We start from the raw sequence: 11,908 nt of genomic DNA, 5'->3' as shown, positions 1-11,908 counted from the left end.
GCCTCGGATTCACGAACCTATATCATTTATATATATTAACACACATAATCGTAATCGAATAAATTTATATATATGTATATATATATTAAGTAAATATTTATATTTAATATAGTTAAGTTTTGTATTAAATACATATGTATATATATATTTATATATCTATATTTACTTTATAAATATCTTTTGTTTGTTAACTTAATGATAATAATAATAATAATAATAATAATAATAATAATAATAATAATAATAATAATAATAATAATAATAATAATAATAATAATAATAATAATAATAATAATAATAATATTGATAATAATTTTATTTATAAAAAATGATACTTTTGCTGCTATTACTAGTTAGCTTAATAGTTTGAATAATTATATAGTAATAATGTTGCCCGTGATAATATTAATAATAATACTTATTTTAATATTTACAATTCTATTATTTATAGAAAGGTACTAATACTAATATTTATAAAAATCATAATAATTTGTATTATGACCGTAACAAAAATCTAAATGTTGATATTAATACTAAAATGATAAGATTACTAATGAAAATAATGTTATTAATACTTTTAATAATATAATTGATAATAATTTTTATATTTGTACCTATAGTAATAATAATTATTATTATAACACTAATAATAACAATATTGATAATATTACTAATAATCCTTAATGATAATACGTAGCAATAACAATAATGATAATAATATTAATTATGTTAATGATGATAACAATAATAATGTTTATTAGTAATAATAATAATAATACTAATAATAATAATAGAAATAAAGATAAAGGGGTATACCCCTTTAAAAGCTTTTCCTAAAAAAAAATGCCCTGGACCAGGCTCGAACCCGCGACCTCTAGCTTAGACAACAACACTCCTAACCATCCTTCCGTCTGTTTTCTTTCTGACTTAACACACGATTCATTTCTATTTAACTCGTTTTTCTGTGTTTCCCTTTTTCTTCAAACATGTCATTACCATTACCATTTAAAACCCTATTCGTATCATTTATCTCATGCCATTAATAACATATCATTATCATCGATTCTATTATCTTCATCATCAATTATTCGTTATCTTTTCTTCTTTGAACCCACATAAAATCATCATATAACATCACCACTTGTCATTATTACTTATTTATTCCCGTTTCTTCCTTCATCATAATCATGCATCATCTTCATCGAATAACACAAGACAGAAAACAGAAAAAGGCAGCAGCATTCAAGGTTTCGTGTTTGGACTGGAACAGAAACAGGAACACGTAAAATTACAGCTACATCTGTAACTTGTTCGAAGCCCAATTAGCCAGCTAAATTGGAGCCCAACTCGTGAATTAATAAGCCCAAAATCAGCGTTGGCTTGTGGTTGGATATTTCGGCCATGACAGGAAAAGAAAAAGGGTATGTTAGGTAGTTTACAGCTGGATAATGCTTAACCATTTGTATCCTTATCTTCCTCTCTATCATAGCATTTTCTATTCTCAATTAAGGAACCATTTGTTGATTGATGGGACCGGCGCCAACAAGAAAAGAAGTAAATTGCTCGTAACAGGAACACCACAATTAATCATGCACACAACTTTTATCAATTAATTCCCACTTGGTGGGGTTCGAAACTTTATGCTTTCTTAATGTTTTTTTTTTTTTATATCCGAATGATAGTAATCCCAATATCACATTTCTCCTTAACATTTATTCTTTGTATAATTTGTTGTCTCAAGAAAAAGGAAGAGAAAATAAAGTGCATGGTTCACAAAAAGGCAATTATTTATCGTTTGTTTAAGGTAGCGGGTGAGGTTAGAGAGAGAGATAGAGAGAAGAGATTAGAAGTGGTGTTCAATGATATGGTTATGGAGGTGAAGTGTTGGTTATAAATAGAATGAAACGAGTAATAAATAGCTTAGTGATGATTTTTGGTTCTGGGTTCGAAAGATACAGAAAACATAGGGGTTGATAATGGTGGTTGATTCGGGTAACGGTTAAAGAAGAGGTGGTGATGGGTTGCCACAATGGTAGTGGGTTTATGTTGTTAAAGGCGTGTTGTGTTGGATAATCGAAAGAACAAGAATAAGAATGATGAAGTTGTGAGGTGGCGTCGTGGATATAATCAAATGAAGATGGTGGTTTGAGTTTCGATAATTAATCCTAAAAATCTCTCTCCAATTGCATGCGTGTAAGTAATATATATATATATATATATATATATATATATATATATATATATATATATATATATATATATATATATATATATATATATATATATATATATATATATATATATATATATATATATATATATATATATATATATATGTGTGTGTGTGTGTGTGTGTGTGTGTGTGTGTGTGTGTGTGTGTGTGTGTGTGTGTGTGTGTGTGTGCGTGTGTGTGTATCTTAATCTTAATATCTTAATATTCTTGTTTTTATTTTTACAATTGCGGTATCAAATATTATTGTGCAATTGATTGATTGAAATAGAACTCGAGGTACGATCGATTGTTTTATATTCAAGAAAGATGTCAACATGATATTCTTGCAGAAGGATTCAGGAAAGAAAAACAAAACAGATAGTGACATGTAACAAATTCGTACACTTATTTATATTTATTTCTGACAGATTGTACGAATGATAGGAATTTGATTCTTGGTTTATAATGAAGATAGAATCATTCAAGGAAGAAGAAAATATGTAAAGTAGATGGGGACTCTCAACTGATTTTGTTTGGATACTGAGTTGAATTCGTTGTGTAATTCAGATTAGATACAAGAGTACAAATCAAATACAGATTGATAATAGAATTTGTTTTATAGCTGAAAGGAATTCGATATTTAACAGATATAGTACCAATCATAAGCTAGAAATAAATTAGATTGATTGTGATGGTTGAATATTACGTGTGATATCAGTATCATATATAAATCTGTATGTTATATAAGTGTCTTTATTTATTTATCTATTATATATTTATCTATTATACATATACGTATTTATTTATATCTGATGTATATCAGTATTTGTATATATGTATGTCTCCATATATACTAATATTAATAATTAATAAGTATAAATATATTAATAATAAAAATACTAATAATATTAAAAACACTAGGAATAATAATAATAGATTTAATAATGATAATAATATTAATAATTATAAAACCTTAATTGTATTAAATTTCATAAACATATATTATAGATAGTAATATCAATAATACTGATATTAACATTCATATTAATATTAATGATAATAATGAACAAATAATATTAGTATAATAATTATATTTTTTAACTTGTAACCCCATTTAATATATTAATACTACAATTTATTATTTATATCGTATATTGTGTAATATCATTCAATGAATATTTAATATCTATAACTTATATATATTACATTATATCTATAATAATAATAATATAAATCATACATCTTTATATATAGATTCATTTTAATTGCAACTTAATTACTATGTATATTACTTTATATATATATATATATATATATATATATATATATATATATATATATATATATATATATATATATATATAAACATATACATGTTTATTTACAAAACAATTGTTCGTGAATCGTCGGGCATAGTCAAAGGTTAACTGAATCCATGTAAACAATTCAAAAATTTTGAGACTCAGGATAACATACTTAGCTTATTGTGTCAAAATATATTAAATCGTATCGAGAGTTTGGTTTAAAATTAGTCAAAAATTTCCGGGTCACTACACCTTCAAAGAATACAAATGATTCAGTATCTGCTGAAGTTATTAACGAATACCTTGCTCCTGACTCGAAACCTTTACGAACAAATCTTCTTCATCATCCTTCGATATTAGAAATTCTAAGATATCATATCTTTCATTATAAATATCTTCGATATTTTTGAAGATATCTTCATAACTATTATTATCCGAAATTATTTATCTCTTCGCGCTATCTGTGTTACATCATAAAAGAAACTATTTTAGTTTCTAAATTCTGAAAATTTCAAAAAATGGATGTTTTTGAAGTAGTGTTGGGAATTGAAGCATGAGTTAGTATAATATAATGACACTTGATCAACGTGATTATATTACAGTAAGTCATGCTGAGTTTCTAATGGAACGTGATAAAGGTTCACAGATCATACCCTCATCATGAACCATGTTACATAACTCTTTCATTCTATATAATCTCTAAATATATCAAGAAAATATTTTTCTTGATGATTCGGTCTGTTCCGGATATTCTGGTAATTTGACAAATCAAGATCGTTTCATTACAATTTCTTTCTTAGAACATTAACTATGTTCATTCCGAAATGTATAGCTACAAATTCTGGACCATTATTCGCTTGACTTAAAGTCGGGAAGAGAAAACGAAAGCATGAAGTTCCGAAATATAATGGAAAATATAAAGCCCGACAACAACACATAAATTACAAACCGTGTATATCAATGCGTATAGCAATATAAAGACACGTGAGAATGAAAAACACTATAACCCCAAGGTAATAGTAGAAGAAAATAACTTCCTCTGGTGGCAGATGAAAAAGAAGAATGAAGGATACGATAGCCAGGAAAATATCAAGAATCAGAACTGGATTAAGCATTTTCACAATCTATTGAGATGTATGAAATAAGGAAGAAGATTATAGGAGTGGTGAAAATAAATGAAACGGAAGAGGTCAATTTATAGCGAAATATCAGACATAGCGATCGAGGCAGGTTACGCATTTAATAAAAGGAAATCTTAATTTCCTTAATTTTCGAAGAATCAAATCTTATTTAAATTATGAAGATTTTCTATTCCTTAAATTCCGAAAATCAATCGTTACTACGTCAAGAGTTAAAACGAATCTCTATTCTCCATTTCACTCTATTACGATAACTTCCCTTATACGCTTCGAGTAATCGGATTATTTTATCCATATTATTCAACGGTGATAAAATTCTAATTATCAACTCATATTCGTCATGAAAACATTTTTATTGTTAGCCATGACGACCTCACTCAAATTTCGGGATGAAATTTCTCTAACGGGTAGGTACTGTGATGACCCGGAAATTTCTGACCAAATTTAAACTTAATCTTTGTATGATTAACGTTTCCGACACGATAAGTAAAGTCTATAAAACTGAATCTCAATATTTTTGAACTACTTTCATATATTCAATTACCCATCGACTGTTCTCGACGATTCGCGAACAATTATATGTAAATAGATACATATATATACTATAACTTGAAAGCGTAACAAGTATTAATTGTATGATACTGTGCATTAAACTTATTGGTTTAAATATCTATTTGAATATTTATGATAGGTTGGAATATTAATTGCATGAATAACTTGCGACGTGTATTTAAAACGTGTTTATCGAATATATATTAACTTGGTTATAAAATGTTTGATAATACTATTATTGTTGTAAGTAACGAGAAGATGATTTATAGAAGTAAATGACCAAAACACTCAAATGTATAAGTTATATTTCGAGTGATATAGTTTATGGATAATTTAAATCTATATTTTGACAAAGGTACGAGTCACGAAACGTAAAGTACCAGTTTTCTAAGCGTACGAAAATGCGTTCGAAAAACCAGAACCGGTACTTAAGTCGAGAGTCAACGTACTACACATCGGTGTAAAAATTATAAGTAACCTATGCACGAGAACATAATATAATATTTAAATAATTATATAGATTAAATATATATTTATATATAATATTAATATATTATGTCGACATGTTAGAATCAAACGTGCATAAATTGGAAATTTAACCGCCGCAATTGCGGAGATGAAAGGAAGAAAATTCCGCGATCGCGGGACCGTCGGTGGCAGAATTTGAGTATAAATTGAATTCGTTGCTACTTGAATCCATCACTCTATCTCTCTGTCTAATTTACTCCTTAACATTATATTATTTTTATTATTATTAAGATTAATATTATTAATCTTATTATTATTATTATTATTATTATTATTATTATTATTATTATTATTATTATTATTATTATTATTATTATTATTATTATTATTATTATTAGTATTATACATAAAATACTACGAAGGAGTGATGTTCGAGTTATTTCAAAACGGGTTTTATGAGCGGGATAGAGTTAAAGAAATTATAGGTTATAGCTATGGAGGTTATGAGTATTGTTCGGGGGTATGCTCGTGAGATCAAACTAGTGTTTATCATCTCCGTTGCGTCTACATACTTTCCTACAATATTGAATCACAATATTGATACGTGAGCATTCATATCTTATCTTTTATATATTAATAGTGTATCCATATCTAGTGCTCGAGTATATATGTTTATGCATGTTTGTATGCTAAATTTAGTCGTTAATGAATCACGAATTTAATACATATACAACTGATATAAGGTATATAATATGCATGTTTTTGGAAAGCTGGCGAAAAATCAATAACTTTTCATTTAGAAATCGAGTAATTTCGATGAACGAATTAAAAGATATGGTCAACTGAATTATGTTTGACGTTAATTGAAATTGTGTTTGAAATTGTAAATTAATATTTAAAAAACTTGTCTATGAGATTGATAAATTGGATTTTTAGATATTACTAATCGAGTAAATGAATTTCTATATAAGGCACGTCTCGTTTTGTTGAACAATTGTCAAAGTTGAATGTCTTATAATGTTTTAAAGCTTTATAAACACTATAATCTGATTTCACAAGTATTGGAAAGCTATGTGAAATAATAAAATATTTTCGATTGCCATGATAATTCAAATATAATATAGCTCCTGAAATAAATAATATTTGAGTTTGATAAACTATAAATTCGTTTAATTATCAAGACTGATACTATGTTAATATAATAAACATGTATAGATTTAAAGATCATTTTGGGTCAGGTTGACTTTTGAGATGACTTTTGTTAACTTTTGCATGTCGGTCTCGAGCATTAGGATTGTGATACACTATGACCCAACCTAGTTTATTAGACATGTATTGACCAACATATGTTCTCTAGGTTGAGATCTACGGTTAATTTTGCATTCTAAGTTTCGGTCACTTTTTGGTGAATGAACTTATGTGCTGCTAAGGTGAGTTTCATTTGCTCCCTTTTTATTGCTTTTGCAATCTATATTTTTGGACTGAGAATACATGCACTTTATTTTAAACGCAATGGATACAAGTACATACTAAATTCTACACCGAGTTTGAACCGAAAATCTCTTAGCTTTGGTAACTAGTAACTGCCAGTTATAAGAACTGGTGGGCGCGAATAGTGATATATGGATCCATAGGGCTTGACATCCCCGTCTGTTCTAGGTATAGAAACCCTAGCCTGAACTATAAAATAGACGTATGCTATTTGAGGTTAGTACACGTTGGTTTGCGTGTATTGTACATGTTGGTTACATGTATGTTAAAACAGGGGTACTTATTATATAGATGTTAAAGTTTAGTTACCAGGGTGCTCAATCTTGTAGAATAATTTGATAAACGTTTCTGGATGAAACAAATGAAATCTTGTGATCCACCTTTATATATAGATTATGCGATACATTAAAACTATGAACTCACCAACATTTATGTTGACACTTGTAAGCATATTTATTCTCAGGTTCCTAGAAGTCTTTAGCTGTTTGCTTATATGTTATACAAGCTATGTGCATGGAGTCTTGCATGCTTTATTCGAGAAAATGTTGCATTCACAAAATCATCACCATGTATCTATTTTGACTGCATTGTCAACGGAAGTATTATTGTAAACTATTATTTATGGTGATTGTCTATATGTAAAAATCATCAAATGTCGAAAACCTTAGATTTAAATATTCATTTATGGTATACCTTTTCAAAAGAATGCAATGTTTATAAAACGTATCATATAGAGGTCAAATACCTCGCAATGAAATCGATGAATGACGTATTCGTCCATATGGATTTGGAGCGATCGTCACACATTACACCAATATTTTCAGGGCACGTATGTCCATTAACCCGTATCTTGAAACTTGTGTCTTAAGGTTAAGTACATATGAAGAGAGACATAGATCTACGACAAGGGACATTCACTGGGCATAAGCATAGCAGAGTATATGGCTACCCAGACACTAGCAGTTCAAAAACAAAGAGATCTTGATGATCAATTGTCAAGAAAAGCTGCTCTACTGCTGAGTGTTGCATTGGATAAGAACTAGGTGCTGAAGAGAAAGTAGCAAAGAAGTAAAAACTAAAGAAAAATATTGTTGTTTCTAATCCACCACCCACGAGTGTTGTTGCTCAAGCATCATGAAAAATGTTCCGAGGAGAAAGTACAAGGATGTGATAACGAGAAGATTCAGCAAGTCAAAATTCTTTAAGTATCAAAGATGCACTGATCACACGGTCAATATCAGCAGAGAAAATTTTGAATTGGAACATATCCATGTCGATGAACTAAGTAATTATGGTCACTATGAGTGGATGGAACTGCTGGAGATCTTCAGATCAAAAAGGGCCACATTGAGAGAAAATATGATCAACACGTTAAGAGGATTATTTGATAAAGCTACAAGGTATGATGATGCACCAGCTGTTGATGTCGATGTTGAGCTTGAGTAGAAGAATAAGGGAACTATTTATAGATCAACTTTCATCAGAAGAGAACCAATCATTCTGCCACGAACTATCCCTATTTTAACCATTGACGAACTCATGAAGATGCTGCCCATGAAGGAAGAAGAAGAATGGTTTGATTAGAACATTCTGTATGGTGTTTAATCTTGTAATAATATAATGCTTGTGATGATTTGTTATTGTATAATATAAATATGTTAATCTTCAAAAATATATCATGTTATAAGATATAGATAACTCGTCAAAAGATTTCAAAAAAGTGAACTAAAAGGACTACTTATTGTGTATTTTTCTAAGCCCTTTACTGCTAAGCCTTAGTGTTTTCTTTTCATGCTACATGTTTTCTCATCATCAAATGGGGGGGGGGGGAGATTGTCGAGTCCCCTAAGTAGTAGAGGATTTAATTATTAACATTAATTTTAATGTGCGGCCAACATAGTTTCACTATGATAGTTCTAAGTCTAGAACAACAATGTATAATGTGTTTTAGTGTTTAAAGTGTGATGCCTTAACTATCATCACAAGATAGTTAAAAGTAATGGGTTCTTCGTGACCAGTATAAGGATGAATGCTGACCTAGCAGAAGACCATAGAAGAACCAGCAGAAGAAGAACCAACACATAACACTTAGAAAAATTATGTCTATCAATGACATAATTGTTTCCTGTCTTGTCTACATTTAGCATGCATATTCAACTAACATCGAAGGCGAAGTTGACTAGAAAAGGACACCAGTCGGCTGTTGACAAGTGACCTTACAAGACAACCCATGAAATGCAGAAGTATATCATACACGCAGTTCGTGGATGTACTTTGTCAACGCCTTGGGAACCCAACATTCTATTTTTTTTACTCAAATAGCGTGTTCGCCCATTTTGAATTGTTCCTAAATTAGCTTCAGAACAAAAGAAGACCATGATAATACGCTACAAGTTACGTTTTTAACCGCGTTATACTACCTGTTTAAAATACTTTATCGAATAAAAATCCCAAAAATTACTTTTTTTTGGCTTATTTTGTAGATATTGTAAAAGCGAATCCAGTGGCGCAAGAATCGAAGAAAACGGATTATAACGAAGAAACCAAAGCCAAAACAGTGAACGATCGAGAAACGCACCCCAGAACACACGTCGGAAGGAAAAACCGACCGGTACACACCCAAAAGGTGTCGGAGCTGACACCCAATGAAATGTCCCGTTCTTATTGATTAAAAACGTTCCATATTAATTGATTTCGTTGCGAGGTTTTGACCTCTATATGAGACGTTTTTCAAAGACTGCATTCATTTTAAAACAAACCATAACCTTTATTTCATCAATAAAGGTTTAAAAAGCTTTACGTAGATTATCAAATAATGATAATCTAAAATATCCTGTTTACACACGACCATTACATAATGGTTTACAATACAAATATGTTACAACAAAATAAGTTTCTTGAATGCAGTTTTTACACAATATCATACAAGCATGGACTCCAAATCTTGTCCTTATTTTAGTATGCAACAGCGGAAGCTCTTAATATTCACCTGAGAATAAACATGCTTTAAACGTCAACAAAAATGTTGGTGAGTTATAGGTTTAACCTATATATATCAAATCGTAACAATAGACCACAAGATTTCATATTTCAATACACATCCCATACATAGAGATAAAAATCATTCATATGGTGAACACCTGGTAACCGACAATAACAAGATGCATATATAAGAATATCCCCATCATTCCGGGACACCCTTCGGATATGATATAAATTTCGAAGTACTAAAGCATCCGGTACTTTGGATGGGGTTTGTTAGGCCCAATAGATCTATCTTTAGGATTCGCGTCAATTAGGGTGTCTGTTCCCTAATTCTTAGATTACCAGACTTAAAAAAAAGGGGCATATTCGATTTCGATATTTCAACCATAGAATGTAGTTTCACGTACTTGTGTCTATTTTGTAAATCATTTATAAAACCTGCATGTATTCTCATCCCAAAAATATTAGATTTTAAAAGTGGGACTATAACTCACTTTCACAGATTTTTACTTCGTCGGGAAGTAAGACTTGGCCACTGGTTGATTCACGAACCTATAACAGTATATACATATATATCAAAGTATGTTCAAAATATATTTACAACACTTTTAATATATTTTGATGTTTTAAGTTTATTAAGTCAGCTGTCCTCGTTAGTAACCTACAACTAGTTGTCCACAGTTAGATGTACAGAAATAAATCGATAAATATTATCTTGAATCAATCCACGACCCAGTGTATACGTATCTCAGTATTGATCACAACTCAAACTATATATATTTTGGAATCAACCTCAACCCTGTATAGCTAACTCCAACATTCACATATAGAGTGTCTATGGTTGTTCCGAAATATATATAGATGTGTCGACATGATAGGTCGAAACATTGTATACGTGTCTATGGTATCTCAAGATTACATAATATATAATACAAGTTGATTAAGTTATGGTTGGAATAGATTTGTTACCAATTTTCACGTAGCTAAAATGAGAAAAATTATCCAATCTTGTTTTACCCATAACTTCTTCATTTTAAATCCGTTTTGAGTGAATCAAATTGCTATGGTTTCATATTGAACTCTATTTTATGAATCTAAACAAAAAAAGTATAGGTTTCTAGTCGGAAAAATAAGTTACAAGTCGTTTTTATAAAGGTAGTCATTTCAGTCGAAAGAACGACGTCTAGATGACCATTTTAGAAAACATACTTCCACTTTGAGTTTAACCATAATTTTTGGATATAGTTTCATGTTCATAATAAAAATCATTTTCTCAGAATAACAACTTTTAAATCAAAGTTTATCATAGTTTTTAATTAACTAACCCAAAACAGCCCGCGGTGTTACTACGAAGGCGTAAATCCGGTTTTACGGTGTTTTTCGTGTTTCCAGGTTTTAAATCATTAAGTTAGCATATCATATAGATATAGAACATGTGTTTAGTTGATTTTAAAAGTCAAGTTAGAAGGATTAACTTTTGTTTGCGAACAAGTTTAGAATTAACTAAACTATGTTCTAGTGATTACAAGTTTAAACCTTCGAATAAGATAGCTTTATATGTATGAATCGAATGATGTTATGAACATCATTACTACCTTAAGTTCCTTGGATGAACCTACTGGAAAAGAGAAAAATGGATCTAGCTTCAATGGATCCTTGGATGGCTCAAAGTTCTTGAAGCAAAATCATGACAAGAAAACAAGTTCAAGTAAGATCATCACTTGAAATAAGATTGTTATAGTTATAGAAATTGAACC

The sequence above is a fragment of the Rutidosis leptorrhynchoides genome, chromosome 1 (genome assembly GCF_046630445.1).
Source record: "Rutidosis leptorrhynchoides isolate AG116_Rl617_1_P2 chromosome 1, CSIRO_AGI_Rlap_v1, whole genome shotgun sequence".
NCBI classification, from domain to species: domain Eukaryota; kingdom Viridiplantae; phylum Streptophyta; class Magnoliopsida; order Asterales; family Asteraceae; genus Rutidosis; species Rutidosis leptorrhynchoides.
The sequence above is the reverse complement of the archived record's forward strand: the minus strand, read 5'-3'. Positions refer to the sequence as shown.